General features: G+C 39.5%; 1 protein-coding gene and 1 pseudogene across 3 annotated transcripts in view; both read left to right on the top strand.

Annotated features, from left to right (window-relative positions):
- Positions 1-25,786, top strand: part of GRIN2B (glutamate ionotropic receptor NMDA type subunit 2B) — a 413,917-nt gene that overhangs the window by 70,538 nt on the left and 317,593 nt on the right. The gene's annotated exons all lie outside the window — the stretch shown is intronic.
- On the top strand, positions 10,085-10,524 carry LOC125170571 (zinc finger protein 280D-like; annotated as a pseudogene).

The following is a 25,786-nucleotide window of genomic DNA, read 5'->3' as shown; positions in this document are numbered from 1 at the left end:
GTGACATTTAAATGAATTAAAATGAAATGAAATAACAATTCAGTTTCTCAGTTGCTGAGCTGCATCTCAAGTGCTCACTGGCCACATGTGGCTGCTGTGTTGGACACTGCAGTTATAAATTGTCATCATTGCAGAAAGTGCTATTGGGCAGTGCTGCTCCAAGGACCTGGAAGCCTGTAATGTTACATCTGCAAGATGCTTGACTTCTCCAGAATGGCCAGGAGCAGTCCCGGGAGGTGCAGCTTAAAATAGAGAGGAGGTCAGTGAATAATGTTTGTTTGCCTGTGGCCAGGGCTTGGGTGATGCCTTTGGGTGCAACTACCGGGTTTGAAATACAGCTAGTGGAGAGCGAGGAGGTGGGGTGGTTGAGACTCAAACCGGAATCTAAGTTACTGTGTGACTAACGCACGGCGGGACTTATGTTGTTGGTCCTTTTCACCTTTGTTACCTTACTTCGGCCCCAAAGATAGTGGCTACTTGCCTGCTTTTTACAGATGAGAAGACCGAGGCTCAGAGGATTAAGTCACATGTAAAAGGCCACACGGTAGTAGGAGCCTAATGCTTCTAACTCTTAAGTTCAGTGCTTCTCTGTCTTTAGGGGTGGGGAGAGGGAGTAGGGAGCAGATGGGCAAAAGGACCATTAGTTAAAAGGGGAGACATTAATTTTGAAGAAATCCACCTGTTTGCTCCATCCAGCAGTCCCTTGGAGCCTGGTTAGTGCTCAACCACCTGCTTAGGGTCTTTTGTCAAGGGTTGATGCTAAGGTGGATTTTTCTTCCATGGGAACTTTATGAATGGGATGAAGATCTTCGGAATCTAGAATCAAAGATGAAAATATAATAATAATTAGGTAGCTGTTACTGTTCAGTGTGCCTGATACCGTTCTAAGTATTTTGCATGAGGAATGCACATAATCCGTAAAACTAGCCTATGAGGTAGATACTGTTATTATCCCTATTTTATGGTTAAAGCAACTGAGGTTTGGAGAGACTCCATATACTGTCCAGGGTCACTCACGTCCTGACCCTGCGCCCTCAAGCACACAGCACTGAGCAGGAGGCTCAGGCGATCCTGTTAATGCTCTCCGACACCTTAAAGGTGGCTTCCTGCTAATCATATTAAATACATAGCTTCAATAGGAGTATTAATTCCTCACCGTGTTGTTCACACTTCATTTCCTTTAATCACTAAACATATGAAAAGTAATTCACTCTCCCTTCTCGCTTTATGTATCGCTCATTTCCTCCTTTCTTCTTCTTTAACCTGGTTGTCTCCCTTCTCTTTTGCTCTTCTCTTCCTCCCGTTTCTCTGTGAGGGCAAGAGACCCCAGTGGGTTATTATTCACTGCATGCAGGTTGCTAAATTGCATCCAGAGTCAATGTCAGCCTCGGATGGAAGCGCCACAGCGTCGGCTCTTGATGACCCCCCCCCCCCATGCTTCCTGCGTGGCAGGGGAGCACCAAGGGGCGGCCACGGCCAGCACCCTCCCCGTGTCACGTGCAGACGCTGGAGGGAGGGGTGGGCGGCGGCTTACGTGGGGCTTGGTTAATTCCTGCCACCCTGGGCGCGCACGCCCTGGCCCTGCGTGTGGGGCACCGGGCACCGTTCTCATCTCTGCCTGCGGCCCCGCACGGTGGGGCTGAGCCTCACCGTCCTGACGGCATGGGCAGTCAAGCCTGCCCTTCTCCAGCTGAACGCTTTCTCCGTGAGGAGGTGGAAAAAAACCGAGGAGGAGGAGAAGGAAAGAGCCTGATGTGAATGGGTACTCGAATACCTTCCTCGGTGCGTCCACAGCTCCCCCACCTCCTGCGAGGGAGAGACCACGTGACTGACCCCCCGCCCCCCCCACCATGACCCCGGCGTCCTGTGCGAAGTCTTTGCCAGCACCCTGTTATTGTGGGGGTGCCTGTGAGTGCGCTGGAGTGGAGGAGGGCCTAGATTAGGAGTCCTGACAGAGGGAGAAGAGATCATCTTCCCTCCGAGCCAGGGAAGAGAGGGGACCCTCCAGAAGGTCAGAAGATAGGATTTTGATTTACTGCCTGAGGTGAGCAGGTAGCCAAGAAGAATTGTGTAAAAATAATAGATATTGATACGAACTGTACAAAGGTTGTGAGTTGGTTCCTGGTTCCCAGGCTGTGAGGGCACAGCAGGCTGCTGAGACTAATTTGCTCTCCCGGTTGGCGGAGGCCGCCTTTCAGCTCACTTCTGGGGGTTCTCCCCTCCCCCACTCCCACCTCCAACTCCTGCGAGACTTCGGTGTTGAGGCTTGGAGTCCAGTCCTTTCCCTCCAGGCTGAACCAACCGTGTGATCCTTCATTCATTCCTTTACTTGAAAACATCATTTTATTGTTTTAGACTCATTACCTCTCACTTTTTTCTTACAAATTCTGCACCAAATGCTAGAGGTATAAAAAGGGATGGGCTACAGTTGTTTTCTGGAGGAGCTCCTGGTCTACTTGAAGAGACAGACAAGACTCAGCACAGTGTCCCAGTTAGAGGCACTGTAGGATCTCATACGAGGATGGATAGGGGCCTGGAGGGGGAGGGCCCGCCCAGGGAGATGCAGGAAGGGTCGAAAATGCCTTCTAAGCAAAGGTGGTACTTGGGCTGGCCAAAGAGGAGGGGAGGGCAGGCTGGCCCCGGGCCCCCTTCAGCAGGAGCTAAGGCAGGAAGATTCGAGACAGCACGACAGAGTTGGAGATCTTCAAATAAAAAGCAGGGGGTCTGGAGTAGATGGGTTCCTGAGGGGTTATGCCATGAGAGGAGAATGAAAATTTATGGAAATGCAAACCGCAAAGATCATTTTATGTCACGGTAAGGGATTAATTTGATCTATATCCTGAGAGCTGTGGGTATCTACTGAAGAATCTTTAAACAGAGGAGCGACACTGTGAAATTTACATTTTATTAAAAAAAAATTCTTTTCGAGGCACTGGATTTGCTCAGAGTGGTGAGACCTAGTGGTGGAGCTCGTGGAAAGGCCTTCATGGTGGTCCTGGTTGGAAACGATGAAGGTCTGAGACAGACTGGTGGCAGGGAGAGGAGATGGAGGGAGACCTGGGTAAAGGGACTAGCTATGGACGGGAGTGGGGGGCTGCACCTTGCCGGGGTGGGGGAGAAGGGAGAGAGAAGGGTGTGTGTTGCTAGAATAATAGTATCCATGTGTTCCTCCCATTTCATCAAATCAAGTCCAACTCCGTTTTCTTCTTTGCACCTCACACCAAAGCATGATAATGGCATTGACTCTTGAAAATACTCTCTGGAAGAAATTTGGGGGTGTTTATTTGTGTGGCCTATCAGCTTTCTAAGACTTCTAAGCTCTTCCAGGGAGGGCACACAATGTATTTATCCATCTATTATGTGCTACATTCAGCACACCAGGGGTACTTAATAAGTATTTATTAATAATAAGATCTGAGCCCCAGGAGCATCATTCTGTTTGTCAGTGAAGGAGTAAGTAGGTTTGGAAGCAGTTTGGCTGAGTTTAAGTTTCATAAGAAAAATCTCAATTTGAAATTTTGAACGTATTAAAACCCATTCCTGAATTATAATATGAATGGCTTCTGCTCTTGGTTTTCCTCGGTAAATATTTTAGTTGGCTTAATTGGTGATTGTTTCCTAAAATATAGGAGGTGGCATTTCTTTGTTGTTCGGTAATCTCTGACGATCAATCAACCTGTCTTTAAAACCAGAGCTTTTTACAAAGATGGTTGGTTTTTTCTAATTCAGGTTCCTGTTCTCTTTTCTGATATTTGTATAAATCAGAATAGCTACCGTTAGTTTGTGTCTTATTTGCAACATTCTTTTCTCTCTTGTGTTTACTTCCTTGTCACATTTATCTTTATTACTCCCAGGTGTTCCTCCGTACCTTAAGACCCTCTGCTTTTTCTCTTTCTTCCTGCTCTCCCTAGTCTCTACCCCAATTTAATGACCGGGAAGACCTCAGCCATCAGGCCATGGGATACAGCATATTTTCACAGTACATCAGTGCTAGGGGCCAGACCATGCTGTGCCCCTGTCAGTTATGATACATCTAGTTCATACTTTTCTCTGAGGCTCTGATAAGTATCCTCAGATCGGATAGTTTTGGTGGATTTAAGAACAAGAGTCAATAGGGGCGCCTGGGTGGCTTGGTCAGTTAAGCGTCTGACTTCGGCTCAGGTCATGATCTCACGGTCCATGAGTTCGAGCCCCGTGTCGGGCTCTGTGCTGACAGCTCAGAGCCTGGAGCCTGTTTCCGATTCTGTGTCTCCCTCTCTCTCTGCCCCTCCCCTGTTCATGCTCTGTCTCTCTCTGTCTCAAAAATAAATAAACGTTTGGGGCGCCTGGGTGGCGCAGTCGGTTAAGCGTCCGACTTCAGCCAGGTCACGATCTTGCGGTCCGCGAGTTCGAGCCCCGCGTCAGGCTCTGGGCTGATGGCTCAGAGCCTGGAGCCTGTTTCCGATTCTGTGTCTCCCTCTCTCTCTGCCCCTCCCCTGTTCATGCTCTGTCTGTCTCTGTCCCAAAAATAAATAAACGTTGAAAAAAAATTAAAAAAAAATAAATAAATAAACGTTTAAAAAAAAAAGAACAAGAGTCAATATTTCTGGCCCTCCTCCTGCATTTGGGCTTTGTGTCATGAGGATACACAGCACATATCCAGTGGCCCTAACCTGAGGGTAGTGTTATTACTAACCCTTGCAATATGAACATTAGGCTTTTGGGCTCCCTGTGTTGAATCCGGGTAGTCCTTACCAAAGATGAGTTCTCATGAGTGGGTAGTGTGCATCTTATCTACTTGGGTTGTTTCACAGCCAGTCTTGGGTTTTCATCTGGACTTCTACACATATAAAAAATAGTAGGTCAACTCTAATGAAGATCTGTGTAACATGGCTTGCCTGGACCATGGAATCTGGAGCTGTAGAATTTGCCCTCTGTGCTGCTCTAAGATCAATGGCTTTGACCTAGCTTAAGGAAGATAGAAGGAAAGATGGAAGTCGTATCTTTATGCTGATATCCTGGAGTCTGCTTTCATTAGAGTATGAGCCAGTGCCCGATGATGCTATGGGCTGTGTGTACACATAATCCCAAGGTTCCTTCTCCTGACCACTTACCACTACTTAGCAAGCATTTCTAGATTCCATTGAAGTGGTTCTTCTCTTGGAGCAGTCCTGCAGTGTGCTTTGTGTTGTGCTCTTATCAGACCACTTTGAATGTACTTTCCTCAATTCCAGGCAATCAGTGAATACACTGGGGTACGTTTTGTGAGAAGTCTTAAGCAAGGTGACATGACTGGAAACAAGTCATATAAAAAACTGTAGAAGTAAGAGGTGGTTTTTTTAACTTGTAGGAGAGATGGGGCGGGGCATGAGTTTCATTCAAGTGTCTGAAATGTTATCATGTGGAAGGGGATTAAAGTTGTTCTGTGTGTCCCCAAGAAGCGGAACTAGGTGCAAGGTGAAGGGAGACATTCAATTCATCACAGGGAAGGACGTTAGAGTGTGATTGTTAAGAATTTTGGGGATTGGGGGTGCTTGGGTGGCTCAGTGGGTTAAGCGTCTGACATGGCTCTTGAGTTTGAGCCCCACATCGGACTCTGTGGTGACAATTCAGAGCCTGGAGCCTGCTTCAGATTTTGTGTTTCCCTCTCTCCCTCTGTCCCTTCCCTGCTTACCCTCTGTGTCTTCTCTCAAAAATAAATAAACATTAAAAAAGCTTTTTTAAAAAGGATTTTTGTGGTGGAATCCAGCTTCTTGAGTTTAAATCCACCATTGCTGGTTACTAGCCATAGAAAATTGGGTTAACAGTGAAGAAATGGGCAGAAAACATGAATAGACACTTCTCTAAAGAAGACATCCGGATGGCCAACAGGCACATGAAAAGATGTTCAGCGTCGCTCCTTATCAGGGAAATACAAATCAAAACCACACTCAGGTATCACCTCACGCCAATCAGAGTGGCCAAAATGAACAAATCAGGAGACTATAGATGCTGGAGAGGATGTGGAGAAACGGGAACCCTCTTGCACTGTTGGTGGGAATGCAAATTGGTGCAGCCGCTCTGGAAAGCAGTGTGGAGGTTCCTCAAAAAATTAAAAATAGACCTACCCTATGACCCAGCAATAGCACTGCTAGGAATTTATCCAAGGGATACAGGAGCACTGATGCATAGGGCCACTTGTACCCCAATGTTCATAGCAGCACTCTCAACAATAGCCAAATTATGGAAAGAGCCTAAATGTCCATCAACTGATGAATGGATCAAGAAATTGTGGTTTATATACACAATGGAATATTACGTGGCAATGAGAAAAAATGAAATATGGCCTTTTGTAGCAACGTGGATGGAACTGGAGAGTGTGATGCTAAGTGAAATAAGCCATACAGAGAAAGACAGATACCATATGGTTTCACTCTTATGTGGATCCTGAGAAACTGAACAGGAACCCATGGGGGAGGGGAAGGAAAAAAAAAAAAAGAGGTTAGAATGGGAGAGAGCCAAAGCATAAGAGACTGTTAAAAACTGAGAACAAACCGAGGGTTGATGGGGGGTGGGAGGGAGGAGAGGGTGGGTGATGGGTATTGAGGAGGGCACCTTTTGGGATGAGCACTGGGTGTTGTATGGAAACCAATTTGTCAATAAATTTCATAAAAAAAAAAAAAGAAAATTGGGTTAATTTTTTTTAACCCTTCTAATCTTTAGTTTCCTCATCTGTAAAATGGGGATAATACTAGTATCTATCTTCTGAATTGTTACAGTTATCTCATGACATAGTGCCAGTTAAATGCTCTTATGATGCACAATGAATGCTTGATAGTGCTGGCAATTATTAATGGGCTGGACTGTCTCAAGGTAGTACACGGACTTAACAATTGTTGGCAATATTTCCTATTACCACTGAGCATCATAACTTTTTTTTTTCAAATTTGGAATTTTTTTGGATTATTTATGTGTGGTTTTCTTATGTTTTTCTTGGCTGAGGGAAATTGATAGAGAACTACTTAGCTTCCAGAATAATTTAAATGGTATAGATTTCCTGTGAAGTTTAGGGAAAATACAATATACAGTGTCGTGAATTCAGAATAACTGGAGCGTGGGGTAGAATGGATAAGGATGCCATTGTGGCCTGGCGAAAGTTGAATTAAGATTTAAGAAAAAAAAATTTAATGTTTATTTTTGAGAGAGAGAGAGAGAGAGCATGCGCATGGGAGACAGAGGATCCAAAGTGGGCTCTGTGCTAACAGCGCAAAGTCAGACGTTTAACCAACTGAGCCACTCAGGTGCCCCAAGAATTTTTTTTTAAATAAAGAAATGAAATTTTAAGATTTTAAAATACATTGTGCACATTTCTGTGTAAGGCATTCATGGGCAGTAATAAGTAAAATGCCATTTACTTTTGTAAAGGAAGAGGTGAGTTACTTTATCCTGAATTTTAGGAAACACGGAGATAGTGAGATAATAAAGTCTATCCTTTTTAATTTCTTGAATTCTTTGTACACTTAAAAAATTGAGGCATAACATACAGTAAAGTGAACACATATCAGTGTGTAGTTGGGTGAATTTTTACATATGTATACATCTGTGCACCCACCCCATAAAGATATAAACCATTTTCAACAAGCCAGAGAGTTACCTCACGCCCTTTCTAAGTCTACTCAGGCTTCTGTCAACATTAGATAAGTTGTGCTTGTTCTTGAACTTGATATGAAGGAAATCCAGCAGTAGGTACTCTAGTGTCTGGTGGCTTTTGCTCAAAATCTTATCTGTGAAATTCTTTTGTATCTTTGCATGTAACTGGTTTATGCAAAAAGCTTCTTATTTCTAAATGGCTTTCTATGTTACAAATAAATCTTTGAAAGAAATGTGAGGCTGGAAGGAGTCTTATACAACTTCTTGCCCACGTCCTTTGATTTACAAATGAAGCATCTGAACCAAAGATATTAAGTAATTTGCATAGATAACTAATGGCCAAGTAACATGGTCCCTTCACAGAGACAGATCGATTGCAAACATTATTCTCAGTAAGAGTCAAGCACATAGCGTCTAAATTATGCATAGAAAATGTGAATTATTTAAAATTACAAATTATTATGATACAAATTAATCCTGTTCACTATGGGACTGACTTTCGGGTTGTATATACATTTTGACAATGGCATTTTTAGAAGTTTGTTATGATTACCCAGATGAGGAACTCTTTGTCACCATGCCCATTCATACTCATAAAGCCCTATGCACAACAAAACTGGGATAGCTTCTACTTGAATAAATATTAAGTGCACACATTTTCTCTCTTTCTTTCTGTCTCTCTCTCTGTCTCTCTGTCTCGTGTGCAGACGTGCACATGCACACTCACACACACATTCAAAAGCACACATACACCACCTACAACAGACCATGTGAAAAGACCACGCATATCCTAAAATATAACCATGCATCTCTGTGTCCTCAAGTGGGTAATTGTCTCTCCACAACCTTCTTGCTCCTGAAACTCAAAGTGTTGTTCTTGAAATTGATTGAATGTAGCAAAGCTGTATAATAAAGACATGGGAGTAGATGGAAGGGTGGTAAAGCATTGCCCTTTAGTGGGCAGTGGACTTTAAATTTCGATACTGAAGGATAGGAGGTAAGGTCTGGAATTCCCATGGATTTGTGTGTAGCTAGGAGGCTATGTACAAGATGGAATGCATTAAATGACAGAAGTATAAAGAAATGAAGAAGAAATAAATTTCTTCTTCAGGAATATGGCAGTCTGGCTAATCAGCCTGACCCTCTGGCTAAAAAAAAAAAAAATTATAATACTGGATAAAAAGGATGTCTTAATAGCATCGAATTGCTATAAGAAAATAAGGGATCAGGAGGCTGAAATCCAAGACAGGGAAAAGGATTGGGAACTCTATTTACCCAATGGAATTTACTGATCTTCAAAATTGAGCTGCAGTTTTGAAGTTCTGGCCTGGGAGCAGAGGGCAGAAAACAAAACTTGGGATGCAATCTAAATGGGGAGCCTAGGGAAACCCTCCCCTATTATGCTGGAATCTCGGAATTCTAAATACAATACCTGCATCACATTCTCAGGAGAGCTGCCTTGAGGCTGAGCAGAAGGGGGCTGGAGGTGGGGACAGTGAATGAAAACCTGTCTCTGAGAAGTTGTAACCACAACCAGCTCAACCCATCAGTGTACTTAGGACCCGTATTTGCATAAATGGATGGTCAAGAACTCTCTGGCAGGGAATTTAGTTTGAGGTGGTTCTGGGTTCCTGGTACTCCTAGGCACCTGGCAAAAACAAATGCAAAACTAATTTGAAGGAAGACACCTACATCCTAGACTACTGGGACCCACCTCCCCGGTGCATTTTCAAGGGTAGTCAGCAGTACCATCAGAGATAACTAGCACACAACAAAACCAACATGAACCAGAAGAAACACCATAGTGCAGAGAAAGACCAGCAAACTCTCCAGACTTTGGAGTCATCAGACATTTATTATAGATAATTATCCTTATTGTGTTTAAAGAAGTCAAAGGCAAACCTAAAAATATCTCCAGGAACTAGAAAAGTATAGAATGTATTCTAGAAGATTTGTGAAAGAACCCATTAGGGATTTCAAGATTACTGCCCGGGACTGTTGGGGAGTAGATAGGTACCTCTAGCGGGGCACCCCCAGCCAGGCAGGGCCTTGGCTGCTGGCTTATGGCCAGCTGCACCCCTCCAGGACCTGCCTCACGGCACATACACCCATGCCCATCTCCTGTCAGTGGGAAGGAAGGGAGCCGGGAGTCATGGAGACTGCCCCCCAGCCTACCGCAGGAGGGCAGAGCTGGCTCCAGGAGAGTCCCGCCTAACCCATGGCTTAGCAGCCTGCTCCATGATGGGAGCCCCTGTCATCACCCAGTTTTCAGTGGGTTTTCATGCATGTCTTTCTCCTCCTCTGCCTTCTCATGGATCAGCTCTGCTCCTGGTTCAGTGCCTGGTACCTACAAATTAAACCAGAATAAGACAGCTCAATGGGAGAAAATGAAGGAAAACTGAGATATAACTTAATGCCTTGCCTGGAGTCACAAGTAGTTAGGTGACAGTTTACAGAAACTCAGCTCTGCAAATTGATGGACCACAACGCTTTTCAGCCAAAGTTTCTCAAAAATGGCAGAACCGTTTATGAAATGTGAAGAAGAGCTGGACCATGGCAGAAGAAATTAAAAGAGACTGAAGATGATGACCATGACCATGAGTTGGAGAGATATCAAGTTCAAAATCAGAAATTGCAAATGTTTTGAACAGGGTAAACCTCAGCTTGTATTTCAGGGGAATAAATAATGACACACTCAGGTATTACTCCTGCATTCAAGTCTACAAATCAGTACTACACGAACCCAACATCAAATCCAGTGGCTGACTCACCCGTAAATTTTCATCCTGAATCTAGATCTTTGGATAGCTCTGTTACAGTTCAGACTTCGTCTAGGCCTGTGTTTCTGAAAGTACACAACCATGTCAGGGATATATTGGATGTTATTTGTCAGTATCAACAAAATTTCCGGATTGACATTGTAGTCAGCCAGTATAGTTGGGTTGGGAAGTGTAATGGACATTAGACAGTGTCACTGTTTTATAATAGCTCAACCAGGAACTACCTACCCAACCTGTTCATAAATCAGGTAATAGGCTTAAATTAGCTAGTTACGGTATTGAAAATGGTGCTGTCGAAACGTGAATGAAAGTATAATCAGTTATGAAAATTGCATAATGGCAAACTATTTAAGATTGTAAACTGGGCCAAGTGTTCTTAGTTCTTAATGTCAAAAATTGTTGAGAGGCTATTGTAGCATTTTATTCTGAAGACATACCTTCAGAGTTTAATTGGTTTAAAAAACCTGGGGCGCCTGGGTGGCGCAGTCGGTTAAGCGTCCGACTTCAGCCAGGTCACGATCTTGTGGTCCGTGAGTTCGAGCCCCGCGTCAGGCTCTGGGCTGATGGCTCGGAGCCTGGAGCCTGTTTCCGATTCTGTGTCTCCCTCTCTCTCTGCCCCTCCCCCGCTCATGCTCTGTCTCTCTCTGTCCCCCCCCAAAAAAAACCAACCAAACAAACAAACCTAAAAGGGAATTGTTAATGGTAACAGTTAATTTTTCTGAAACTATTAATATTTGTAAGGCTTTGTGCTAAACGCGACACATAAATTAATCTCATTTAATGCCTATGAATAAGCACTGTTACTATTCTTTTTTTTATAGTTGAGGACACAGAGGCTCATACAGGTTCGATAATTCACCGAAAGTCACACAGCTGGCAAATGGCGATCTGGGATTTCAGTACAGACTAAGTCACAGTCTACGTGAATATGCAAACATAAATACATATATGTCACGTATAAACGTATGCTTTTAAAAAAATGGAAGCACATAAATACATATATGTCACGTATAAACGTATGCTTTTAAAAAAATGGAAGCGCATAAATACATATATGTCACGTATAAACGTATGCTTTTAAAAAAATGGAAGCGTTGCCCTAGGGCAACAGTTTCCCAAGACTCTCTTGTAAATCTCTCTGGGAGACTGTCCTCCTGATACAAAGATACTATTTGCCTTTTTCACCATGTTGATATTTGTAATGAGGATGCAAAAGCAATGGTGGGTAAAGTGCTAATGCCGGAGTATGAATCAGGACAGTGGTACCAGCTATGCTAGTAGTTTTTGTACTGGTCACCACTATGCACTCCCAATAAAAATTATTCTAGTCATACTCCCTTTCCTTGATGAAGCATTAGAATGTTATCGATTTTAACTCTCTCCTCTTGAATATGTGTGCTTTTAAAAGTATTTTCTGTGATGAAATGGGTCGTATGTATAAAGCTGTCTGAAGTAATCGTGTTTGTCTTGAAGAAAAGCACTTGGGTGATTGAATTGGGAGCTCAACTACTCACTTTTAAAAAACAGAGACCATTTTTACTTGGGAAAAAAGCACCAAGTAGAACTTCTGGGAGCAAGAGATAAAATAACTGGAAGAAAGACCTCATATGATTGATTTAGCAGCAGATTTATATACAGCTGAAGAGAGGATTAGTGTACTATAAGATAAATCAGAAGAAGTATCCAGAAGGCAGCAGGGAGAGACCCTCCCCATTGTCCCCTTTGATAAAAGAAAATGTAGGGGCGCCTGGGTGGCTCAGTCGGTTAAGCGGCCGACTTCGGCTCAGGTCATGATCTCACGGTCCGTGAGTTCGAGCCCCGCGTCAGGCTCTGTGCTGACTGCTCAGAGCCTGGAGCCTGCTTCGGATTCTGTGTCTCCCTCTCTCTCTGCCCCTCCCCCGTTCATGCTCTGTCTCTCTCTGTCTCAAAAATAAATAAACATTAAAAACAATTTATAAAAAAAGAAAATGTAGAAGAGACGTTAAAATACATGGAGGGTAGAGTGAGAAGGTAAAGACCTTCTCTGCATATAATCAGAATTCTAGGAGTAGTAAGAGAAAATAAATAGAAGTAATATATTTAAAAAAAACAATGCCACAGATTGCATGCATACATCCCATGATCAATCACATCGGAAGGATAAAATGTTTAGTTTACCAGAGTTATGTAACAGTTTTGAATATGCATATACCTAAAAACATGACCTTAAAATAGTTATATTTATCTGTTTATATTTACATTATAAATCAGATTTAGAAGTAGGAAAGGTCAAATGTATAGATTTAAGAGGTATAATGAATACTAAGGAACACTAATGAATTTATTTTTACTTTAGATTTCCAAATGACTTCTGCCTTAAAATGGTATCATAATATCACAGCAGAAAATCAACTACATAAAGAATATTTTAAAAGGAGTCCTAAAAATGATAGGTTAGTATAAAGAAATGACCAGCAGACTAACTCCTGACTTCTCAATAGCAACAATAGAATCCAGAAGATAGTAGAAAGTGTATGTGCTTAAAGAAAATAACTAGTGCCTTAGAATTTCGTAACAGTGAAAACATCGTTCAAGAATGAAGTAAAAGTTTAAAAAAATCAAGCAAAGTAAACACTTGAATTTTAGTCACCAGCACTGAAGGACATTCTGAAGGTTGTATTTTAAACAGAAGGAACAGGAGCGTAAGATAAAAGGTCTGAGATGCACACCGAAGAGCAAGTATTGAATCTAAATGAGTATTAACCATTTATAACAAAAATAAAAATGAATGATACTGATATAATTAAAAATGAGAAAAGTGCATAACAAAAATATATAAATTAAATATGGAGGTTGATGAGTCTAAAACTGTCTTTTAAGATTCCGCTGTTTCCTGAGAGAAAGTAAAGATGTTAACTTCAAGCTCTGATAAATAGATATGTTTTAATTTCTCTTATAGCCATTAAAACAGTAGACACTGAGTATAACTTACAGTTAGCACATGGGAAGTACCAGTGACAAAAGTGCTCAATCATCCAAAAGAAGGACAAGAAAGAAAAAGAAAAGAAACTCATGACAGGGAGGACAAATAGAAAACACAAGATAATTTAATCCTGTTAATTACAGAAACTAAAAATGCTCTAATTACAAAAATAATTATCAGATTGGACTTAAAAAATCTAATGGTATGTTCTTTGCAAGCAACATATCTAAAACATAAGGATACTGATAAACTGAATATAAAAAGTTGGGAAAATATATGCCATGCAATATTGACTAAAAGAATGCTGTTATAGCTGTATTATTATCAGATATTAATGGACAAATGGGTCACTTCAATGATTAAAATTTTAGTGTACTAAGAAGATCTAAAACTTTAAGATTACGTGAAACCTAGTAACATGACCTCAAAATATATGATACAAAAATTAATAGTTGCTGAAGGAAAAATAAAAACATTCACAATTGTGATAGGAAATTAAAAAAAGTACTTCTCTTTGTCACAGATAAAACAAGCCAACGATTATCAGTATCGACCTAGAAGATTTGACCAATGTGATTAACAAACTTGGCATAACAGACATATGCAGAACACTGCAGTAAAAAGGTACAGAGTACAAACTCTTTGTCAAGTGTATATGAAACATTTAAGAAATTGATCATTTACCAGAACTTAAATCACATCTCTTTGCATTTCAAAGGACTGAAATCAAGTTCAGAAGACCTTATCCTTTCTGATCACAGTGTAATAATTAAGCTAGAAATTAGTAGCAAAAGGATAACCAGAAAATCTTAGATATTTGGGGTAAATAACTTACGTGTTAAAGGGGAAATCATCCTAGAAGTTAAGAAACTATTTTTAATTGAACAATAACAAATCAGTACATGTAGGTGCAGATAAAACAGTCTTTAGAGAAAAATTTATGGTCTTCCTAGCTTGTATTTTTCAAAAAAGGTTGAAAGCTAGTAGACATTTGTTTCATGAAGTTAGGTACAGGGAAAAAGATAATCTAGAACACTGTGGACAGTAGGAAGGAATCAAGATAACAGCATAAATGAAAGAAAACGATAGTAAATATATATTCACAAAGTCTAAAGTTTTTTTGAAAAAAAAAAAAAGTCTTATACACTTACAGACGTCCAGCAATACTCATCATGAAAGAATGATAAAAGGCACATGTGGTCACTCTAAGGAATGAAAAAGAGGATAACAGTATAAATGCTACATAAAATAAAAAGATAAATTATTATGAAAACTGTGTGCTGATGAATTTGAAAATTTAGTTGGATAGAAAAATTATTAGAAAATAGAACTCACCAATACTGATTCACAAGTAAGTAGACAGTCTAAAGATTGGGATAATCTGTAAAACATTTAATTGGTAGTAAAATAAATCTTCCTAAAAGAAAAATGCCCGGCTCAGAGGACTTCATTGGCAAGTTTTGTCAACCTTTAAAGGAGGAAAACTTTTATATAATCTGTTGCAGAGAATACAAAAAGAGATGACAGTCCCTAGTTTTTTTTGTTTTGGTGTGGTGTTTTTATGTTTTTAAAATGAGGCTCATGTAGTCTCAGTACCAAAACTCAGCAAATTGGTGGAGAAAAGATAGTCTTTTTAATAATTAATACGAGGGAAATTGGGCATCTATATATTTTAAAAAATGAAATCGGTTCCTCAATTCTTAGCACATTCAAAAGTCAATTCCAGGGGGATTTGAGATGTAAATGTGAAAGGCAGAGCTATAAACCTCATAGAAGTTAGAAGAGTATCTCATGAACTTGGAGTGGGAAACTTTTTTTTTAATAAAGCAAAATATTTATAATAATAAAGAGCAAGTTTGATATGTTCCACTACATTAAATTTGCATTTTAATCCTTATACCATAAAGATACTGAAAAGACAGAGACTGGTTAGGTATATTTATAAGATATATAGTTAACAAAAGACTCATATTTATGATTGATTGCACTGTTCATTATGGTAGCCAGTAGCCATGTGTGGCTATTTAAATTAAATTAGATTAAACTAAAATTTCCAACCAATTCTTTAGCCACATTTTAACTTCTCGTTAGCCATATGTGACTACCGGCTACAGGATAGCACTGACTTAGATTTTTAAAAGAAATATAGATTCAGAATATACAAAGTATAGTGTCTCTCTATATAAAGTGTTTGTAATTTATAAAGAAATGAATATTTTTGTATAAATTAATTTGAATACAGTAGACAACTTGGTAGTAAAATGGGGAGTAAAAGGCTTTCATAGAAGCCCTTCCCAGAAGGGGCTATCTAAATGGCCAGTGGACATATGGAAAGATGTCAACCTCGTTAGGAAGTGGAGGAATACAAGTTAAAGCCATTACAAATTGCCACAGTATATTCAACTGATTGTACAAATTAGCAATACCAGGTGTTGATAAGACTGTAGATTAAGAGGAACTCCACTGCTTGTGGAGGTGTAATTGGCCTGATTTGGAAAAGTAGTTTGGCATTATCTATTAAATTTGAAATATATAGGGGATAAGTTTGAAATTCATAGGCAAGAATATATGTGTATATATACATGCGTATATCCCCTGTGCGTACTACATGTAGGTTAAAAATCTTAGAGAATATCATGCATGCTTGTACCAGGTCTTGAACAAGAAATGACATGGCAGAATAGCTCCCAACTGGAATTGACCCACAAGTCTGATCTACATTCCAATGTAGATAAATAAATTGAAGTACGTTCATAGAATGGAACCGTGTATAGCAACTGAGGTAAATGAATCACAGCTGTACCCAACACCATGGCTAAATCTCACAAGTGTGATATAGAGTAAAAGAAGCACCATGTGAAGTAATACATACGGTATGAATCTATTTATGTAATGTTATAAAACAAATAACTAAACCATACGACTTAGGGATGTGTCATTAGGTGCAAATTATAAAGCAAAGGAAGAAAATGATTATTATAATACCCAGTAGGGATGGTGGTTTCTTCTGTTGGTAAGGGAGAAGGTTGTAACAAGAGAAGAGCGCACAGGGGTCTTGGGGAAGAGTTCTATTATGTTATTTTTTGTTCTGGGTGGTAATAATAGGTATTTACTCTAGAATTATTTGGAAGAATGAGTATTTGGAAGAGTGAATACATAAATATTTTATGAGCTTCTTATATGAATATTCCACAATCATAAAAAAAAGGAAGCCTTGAGCTGCTTATATTTTCCTGAGTATATTTGAAAAGGAGGTAGAGAAAAGGGATATTTAATAAAAGTTTTATGAATACACTCAACAAATAGAGACGGGGAAAGATCATTCTAAGATTGGAACATCATGAAAACAGCATGGAACTTGGAAGACGTACCTGTTTGAGTCCTATCCATCCTTTAGGGGAAGGTGGGAAATTGATGGGAAATAAGCCTGTTACAGGTTAGGTGTATATCATGTGAGATTTTCCTAGACTGGAAACTGTTTTGAAATTATTCTTCAATTAAAAAAGAAAAAAAAAGTCTTCATAGATATATCATCTTCCACAAAGCACATCTGTGGATTTCTTGAAAGAAAATATAACCCTAGTTGTGGCCCCATTAGCATCAGACGGAATAAGAAAAAATTTCAACATCTTAACATGCTATTCTTTGTTTATATCACCTAACAGGATGTGGATAGTTGGCAGTTTCCCCATTTGATTTATTTAATTACAGATGAATCATTTGGCTTAACTTACTATTTTGAAGTAGAAATAATCATATCTAATATTTATAGATTTTTTAAATTTATGTCTGGCACTTTGAACAACTATGCTTTGTTGCCTAGAAGAACTTCTTGGGGCAAAAGGAGACACCCCTCTGGACGTTCCTGCCTATTTTCATTTGGATTGAACATTGGCTTACGTAAGCCACCTCCCCAGTTGTCCTGAGACTAAACACTCTTGAAGTTGGCACTGACCCACTTACTTTTGCCAGGTCAAATCATAGTGTCTTGTCTTATTTCTACTGAACATTAACATTATCCATTTTTTTCTCCTTTCTTTCTTTTTCCTCCTTTCTTTCTTTCTTTCTTTCTTTCTTTCTTTCTTTACTTTGAAAGAGTTAGGGGCTGTGCACAAGTTAGTGTCATGTGTCAATTTAATTAATGTGGCCTTGATTCCAGCCTCCAAATCTTTAATAACATATTTTGCATTGAGTCAGATAATATTGGGCTCTAAATTTGGCTTCACCTTATAAGCTAATTTGACCTGAGGCAAATTATTGGATTCTCTGCATTTTAACTTTCCTCCTCTATAAAATGAAGGAAAATAATTCTAACAGAAGCCTAGCACAGTATCTAACAAAACCTAATTCTCAGTAAGTAGTGGTAACAGTACAGAGTAGTAGTAATAGTAGTCATTTTTTATTATTTGCACTAGGGAATACACCAGGAAATGTAATGGGCAGATAAGGAAGGACTACATTTGTGCTCTGCCTCTTGAATTTTCCCCACATCCAGCAAGCAGGATGATCTAGCCATGTAGTGGCCATACAGTGGCAACAAAGGGCTCTCTCCCCTGGGGTTAAAAGCACCAACCTGGGAATCAGGCAGGCCTGGGTTCAAATGCTTACTCTGCCATTTATCACTGTGTGTCCTTTGGCTGGTAACCTAACCTATCTCTCAAAAGCTTTGAATTTCAAATACAGTTGTATGTATAAATGGCATAGCATCGTGGCTGACACGTATTCAACAAATCATTATCTATTATCGTTGCTGCCCTAGGTATGGTTCTAGTAATCAAGAATATAAGGTGCTAGAAATAATGAACTGAAAAAAAATCCCTTTATCTCAGTACGTGACCCTGATGAGTCCCATTTGCAGCCTGTGGATTTGGTTAGCTCAGAAAGGAGAGACAGTAACACAGGCAACTCTTGTGTGCATTTTATTGTCATTTCTTTTCCACCTCTCTTCTTCCCTTCATTAAAAACAAGCCTCATTGGCAAAGCCAGGGCAGTTTAAGATAGCTCTTTCTTTATTATGAAGAGGATGGCAGTGGGAGGGGGGGAGTTAGGAAGACGAATAAGGACCAAATTATTTATTGATTTTTATTGTGGTAAAAAGCACACAACATAGCATTTATCATGTGAATTATTTTGACGTATGCAGCACAGTAGTAGTACCAGCAGCCACGTAGATGTGCAGCACGTCTCTAGAAGTTTTTCATCACGTGAAACTGAAACTCCGTACTCCTTGAAGGACAGCTCTTTCTTCACTTCCCTCAGCCCCTGGCAGCTACCATTCTAAGAGTCTGACTACTTTCAGTACCTCATATAAGCGGAAGCATGCAGTTTGTCTTTTTGAAACTGTTTTATTTCACTGAGCGTAATGCCCTCAAAGTGCATCCATATTGTAGAATATAAGAGGATTTCTTTAGTTTGGTAGGTCCGTTTGTAATTTTTTAATGAACTACAGTACTGTTTTCCATAGGGCTGTACCATTTTACATTCTCACCAGCAGCGTAAAATAGTGGACGTGGGTCCCAATTTCTCCACATCACCTCCTTGCCAATACTACTACTTATTATTGTTATTACTATTATTATTATTAATTATTTTATAATGGCCATCCTAATGGGTATGAGGTGATAACTCATCGTGGTTTTGATTTGTATTTACTGGATGATTAGTGATGTTGAATGTTTTTTCGTATCCTTGTGGGTCATTTGTGTATCTTCTTTGGAGAAATGTGTACTCAAGTCTTTTGTCCATTTTTAATTGGGTTATTTTTGTTGTTGTTGTTGAGTTCCAAAGGTTCTTTATATATTGTAGGTATATATCTATAAATATTTTCTGCTGTTCCATAGGTTGCGTTTAACTGTTGATTGTTTCCTTTACTGCACAGAAGTTTTCCAGTTTGATGTTGTCCCGTTTGTCTATTTTTGCTTTTGTTGCCTGTGCTTTTGGTGTCATATCCAAGAACTCGTTTCTAAGTCTAATGTAATGAAGTGTTTCCCTTTTTTTTTTCTTTCTAGGAGTTTTGTGGTTTCAGGTCTAACATTTAGTTCTTTAATCCATTTAGAGTTAATTTCTGTATATGGTGTACGGTAAGGGTCCATCTTTTTTCTTTTGAATATGGATATGCAGTTTTTCCAGCACCACTTGTTGAAGAGACGATCCTTTCCCCATTTGACACCGTTGGCAATGCTGTCAAAGATCATTTGGCCTTATATGTATCAATTTACTTCTAGGCTTTCCATTCTGTTCCATATATCTGTCTTTATGCCACTACCATACTGTTTTGGTTGTTGTAGCTTTGTAATACATTTGGAATATATTAGTAATGTATTTGAAAATCAGGAGGTGTGGGGCCCCCAGCTTTGTCTTTTCTTTCTCAAGATTCTTTTGGCTCTTTCAAATCCTTTGAGATTCCATATAGTTTTAGGATGGTTTTCTATTTCTGCAAAAAAAAAAAAAAATGCTGTTGGGATTTTGATAGGGATTGCAGTGAGTTTGTAGATTGCTTTGTATACCGTGGATATTTTAACAATATTAAGTCTTCTAAACCACAAACGTGGCATTCTTTCCCTTTATTTGTATTTTCTTTAATTTCTTTCAGGAATATTTTGTCGTTCTCAGTGTACAAGTCTTTGCCTCCTTGGTTAAGTTTATTCCTAAGCATTTTATTATTTTGGATGCTATTATAAATGGGACTATTATCTTAATTTCCTTTTCAGCTGATTTTTGTGTGTTCATTTTGTATTATGCAACTTTGCTGAATTCACTTATTAGTTATAACAGTTTTTCTATGGAATCTTTAGGGTTTTCTTTTTTTTTATAAATTTTTTTTTCAACGTTTATTTATTTTTGGGACAGAGAGAGACAGAGCATGAACGGGGGAGGGTTAGAGAGAGAGGGAGACACAGAATCGGAAACAGGCTCCAGGCTCTGAGCCATCAGCCCAGAGCCCGACGCGGGGCTCGAACTCCCGGACCGCGAGATCGTGACCTGGCTGAAGTCGGACGCTTAACCGACTGCGCCACCCAGGCACCCCTAGGGTTTTCTTATGTAAGATCATGTCTGTAAATGTGAACACAGATATTTTTACTTCTTTTCCAATTTGGATGCCTTTTATTTATTTTTCTTGTCTAATTACTCTGGCTAGAATTTCTACTATATTGAATAGAAGTGGCAAGAGTGGGCATCATTGCCTCATTCCTGATCATGGAGGAAAAACTTTCACTTTTTTACAATTGAGTATGATGTTAGCTGTGGGTTTGGTATTTATGTTGAGGTAGGTTTTTTATTTTCTATCTAGTTTTGTGAGTGTTTTTATTATGAAAGAGTGTTGAATTTTGTCAAACCCTTTTCTGCTTTTATTGAGATGATCATGTGATTTTTGTCTTTCATTCTATTAATGTGGTTTATGATAGAGATTGATTTTCACATGTTGGACTGTTTTTACATTATAAGACTAAATCCCCCTTGGTCATGCCATGTAATCCTTTTAATGTGCTAATTTGATATGTTAGATTTCGTTAAGCATTTTTGCATCGCCATTCATCAGGAATATTGGTCTGTAGTTTTCTTTTCTCGCAGTATGTTTGTCTGGTCTTGGTATCAAGGTTAAAGCTGGCCACATGAGTTTGGAAGTATTTCCTCTTCAGTTTTTTTAGTGTTAATTCTTCTTTAATGTGTGCTAGAATTCCCCAGTGAAGCCATCTGGCTTTGTTGTTGTTGTTGTTTAGAAGTTTTTGACAATTGATTTAGTCTCCTTACTGGTTATAGGTCTGTTCACATTTTTTATTTCTTCATGATTAAGTCTTGATAGGCTGTACATTTCTAAGAATTTATCCATTTCTCCTAGATTTTCCAATTGGTTAGTGTATATTTATTCATAGTAGTCTCTAATGATAACTTTTATTTCTGTGACATCAATTATAATGTCTCCTCTTTTGTTTCTTTAAAAAAATTTTTTATAGGGGCGCCTGGGTGGCGCAGTCGGTTAAGCGTCCGACTTCAGCCAGGTCACGATCTCGCGGTCCGGGAGTTCGAGCCCCGCGTCGGGCTCTGGGCTGATGGCTCAGAGCCTGGAGCCTGTTTCCGATTCTGTGTCTCCCTCTCTCTCTGACCCTCCCCCGTTCAAGCTCTGTCTCTCTCTGTCCCAAAAATAAATAAACGTTGAAAAAAAAAAATTAAAAAAAAATTTTTTTTATAATGTGTATTTTTGAGAGAGAGAAAAAGACAGAGTGTGAGCAGGGGAGGGGCAGAGAGAGAGGGAGACACAGAATCCAAAGCAGGCTCCGGGCTCTGAGTTGTCAGCACAGAGCCCGACATGGGGGCTTGATCCCATGAGCTGTGAGATCATGACCTGAGCTGAAGTCAGACATTTAACTAACTGAGCCACCCAGACACCCCATCTTCTCTTTTATTTCTAATATTTGTTATTTGCGTTTTCTTTTTTTTTCTTAGTCTACCTAAGGATTTTTAATTTCATTGATCTTTTCAAAAAATAACTCTTCATTTCATTGAGATTTTTCTGTTTTTATGTTCTCTATTTTATTTCTGCTCTAATCATCATTATATCCTGTCATCTGCTAACTTTGGGTTTAGTTCGCTCTTTTTTTCCTAGTTCCTTGAAGTGTAAATTGAGATTGTTGATTAGAGATCTTTCTTCCTCTTAAACATAAGTGTTTACCACAATAAATTTCCCTCTTAACATGGATTTTAATACATCTCATAAGTTTTGGCATGTTGTGTTTTTATTTTCAGTAAGGACAAAGTTATTAAAATAATCTGGACCCAGGACATAATTCTTCAGTAGAACTAAATAATTTAACCACATTTAATTATTGTTATTTTCCTAATAAATATGTGCTCTCATTATACATCTGTCATCTCTTGATCATCTATCTAATTATCTATCTATCTATCTATCTCTGGAATGGACCTTCAAGATTACCTAATACAGCATCCTTATTTTCCAGAAGGGAAATCTAGGCCCAGAGAGATAATTATCTTGCCTGAGATCTCCTAGCCACTTACTTCCAAAGGTCTAAGGGCTCCAACTCAGTGGGAGAGCCTACACTTGCTATAGACTGAAAACAGACTTAGAACTCACAAGCCTTCAGGAGACCTTTCTTGGGAAATGATAAGAAAGGAGGTTAATATTTTAATTTGTTTTCTTATCAGATATTAAAGATTTGGGAGTCTCTGAGCTGATCATTTTCTCTACTCTTCATTACATGGTGGTGTTTCTCCCCTCTGTGCCTGCTTGTTTGTAACTTTTGGCTTTACCAGGGCAGTGGGGGTGTGGATAGCGAATCTTTGATTTAGAGCACACTGACAGAAGATGGTGGAGCGATTTGGATAGTTTCTACAGAAACAGGGCTCTTGCTGGTCTGGGGCTCTGATTTTCCTGCATGAAAGAGACGTGAGTGAGGCTGACTAACCTGAGAAGCTCTGAGGAAATCTGCTCTGTCAACGAGAAACTTTTCTGATACATCAGGCTTTTCCCTAGTTCTTGTCCGTTTCTCAGAGAGTTGCGGGGAGGTGGGAGGCAGCAGCATGATGCTTCTTTTTAGGGCAATCAAAAAGAGCAAGGGATGGAGAAATTTAAATGTTGGCAATATTTTAAATAAGCAACATCCTCCTCATCATAATCATTATCACAAATAGCATCTGTTATGAGGGCAGATGTGCCAGGCATTTTTCTGGGTACTTTACATACATTATCTCATTTAATTTTCCCAAGAGTTCTGCAAGGTAGGTATTATCTCCACTTTACAGATGAGAAAACTGTGGCTCAGAAAGTTTCAACAGCTTATTCAGGGTCACTCAGATAGCGTATGTCAAAGCCAGGACCGGTCTGTCTACAGTCCTTGCTGGACGGTGACATTTGTAGTGTGCAGTCTAGCTTGCCCATAAAGTGATAATAGTCTTCATATCTGGAGTCCTGCAGGCCCCCCTCAAACGCGTTTTATATTCTGGACTTCGCTTTTTCAAGGACTTCACTTGACCACAGAGCCATGAGATCACCATGTGAGTATAATTTAAAAAATGGAGTGGACTTTTAAAATATGACTTAGGGAAATTATTGCATGTAGTTACCGTGTCCATCCATCTGGGAGACGAATTTCGAATTTTACAGACACCACTGTGGCCTTTGTGATAGTTCTCTTAAGTCATTCGTATTCTCATAACTTTATTGGATTCTTTGCATGCCCCTACCGGCCAGTGGCGATGCTGCAGGCCTTCCGAAGGACTGACGCCACTGCTTCGCTCTTTTCATCGGACACCCTATCCACTTCTTGATTCTTTTCCAAATGCCTGCCTTGATCTTTAATTACAATCCTCCGTGGACTTGTCAGAGCCAAGCTCATCCTGCGCCTTACCTTCGTCAGGCCTGCACTCCTGTCCCGGTCTTCCTCACTATTACTCATTTCCCTTGGCACTATCCTGCTGTTCTCAGCTCTGAGTTTACTGCCAGTTAAAGGAGCCTTCGCAGTGGTAGAGCCCTCTGTTACACTCCATCTCTCCTCTGAAATCACACTATAATCCCGTTTGCATACATCATTTTCTACTTTATTATCATAGAAGTATTTCTCTACATAGAAAATACTGGCATGTGGAATTTGCCTAAATAGTATGGATGAAACATGAAACACATATGTTATAATACAGACACATACATTTGGTGAAAATCCCATTGGATAAAGAAGGGAGTTAAGGCGTTCTGCCCAGGCCATTTAAGTCTTGATTTAGTCAGCATCTGCTACATACACTATTATCCTAATTACTAGGCACAAGTATCTTAAGCTAAGACGCCTCTTTAGATTCCAAAGTTAGGGGAACTGACATAGCATGAAAAAGATCTGAAGATCTGCATTTAAAAACTTTTTCTGAAGCCCTCAGATAATAAGCTTAATAAGTCACCTTGAAATACTTTACACATGCTAATCACAGCCACTAAGAATCCCAAAGCAGGGATACCTAGCCTAATGTTGTACAAGAGCTGTAAAATATTTATAGTCTGCAGAGTTCAGTTTACATTATTAATTCACTTTTCTGTCATTTCTCAGGGACTTCTGAAATTCTTGGCCTTTGAAATTTTGGAAAAGAGCTGTTTTGATCCCAGCACACCAACAAAACAAATACTGTTGTAGCCTCCACTTTCAGTGTATTCTGCTAATTGAGCGATTAGCGACCACCCAGGACAGTTATTCACAGATCAAAGAGCTCAGCCACCCACTTTCAACAGCTTTTGAAGTCCTTCCCTTAATACAAAATGGTTCAAGTGAAGGTGTTCCTTTCCCGGGTAGGGAAAGAGCCAGGAGTTACTGCCACTTTATTTCAGCTTTCCAGTGTCTTACAGTCGTAGCCCAGGGATATAACCTTGGGAATGTAAATTAGTTTGGAGAAACCGGTAGGCCACCCACACTGGCTTTGCTGCTGGCTGGCCATGAGACCCTGAAGAAATTTCTTAGCCTCATAATTTATTCAGGCCTCAGTTTTTTCCTCTGGTAAGAGAGAGGGTTGAACTAAGCCAAACTGTACAAGCCTTAGTTGCTGTTATATTCTATATTCTGTGTCTTCCTGGTGCACACACATTCACAATATTTACACAGTGTACATGTGCCTTTATGTGCATACAAAAGAGGTGTGCAGCACTTTAAACAGACTTGATAACTCAGAATTAGATCATGACTCTCACTTTATAGAAATGATTCTTTCCAGAGTGATTCATTATGTGATTCCTTTAAGTCAAAAGTGGGAAATATCTGACCCTAGACAGATTTATGCACTTAACTTATTTTTATTCAGCTAACAGGGTAAATTTTTCATATGCTTGTAATTGCTAAATCACAACATGGCTTTAAAAAATTTAGTGGCAGTACCTAAAAGGGGACAGGGAGAGGCTGATACTTCATTAATTTCTCTGCCTTATTTTGGTTTTATTCTTCTTCCCTTCTTTATCTTTTCCTAGTCAGTACAAATTGGTACAAATATTTGAAACATATGCAATATATAACTTTAACAACTTTTTTTTTCGATTGAAAGTAACATATGCTTATTGTGTAATATTTGGAAAAAATGAGAAAATTGGCAGAAAGAAGAAACAATCACTCAAATTCTAACAAAGGTAATTATTGTTAACTTTTGTTGTATTTTCTACCACCAGCATTTTTCTATTCATTTGTATATAGATTGCGTCATACAACTTTCTGTGGTGCTTTTTAATTTAACACTGCAGCATAAGGGGTTTCTATGTTATTAAAAGTTCTTGGTAAACATAATTTTTTTGGTTATTTAGCATTCTGTCATATAGCTATAGCGTAATTTACTTAACCACCTTCTTACTGTCGGCCATTTAATTACTTCCAACTTTTCACTCTTATAAATGAAACTGCAGTGAACATCTTGGTGTATAAAGCTTTTCTGTCTGTATTTTACATTATTTCCT

The sequence above is a fragment of the Prionailurus viverrinus genome, chromosome B4, assembly GCF_022837055.1.
Source record: "Prionailurus viverrinus isolate Anna chromosome B4, UM_Priviv_1.0, whole genome shotgun sequence".
NCBI classification, from domain to species: domain Eukaryota; kingdom Metazoa; phylum Chordata; class Mammalia; order Carnivora; family Felidae; genus Prionailurus; species Prionailurus viverrinus.
This window is presented reverse-complemented; position numbering and strand designations above follow the sequence as displayed.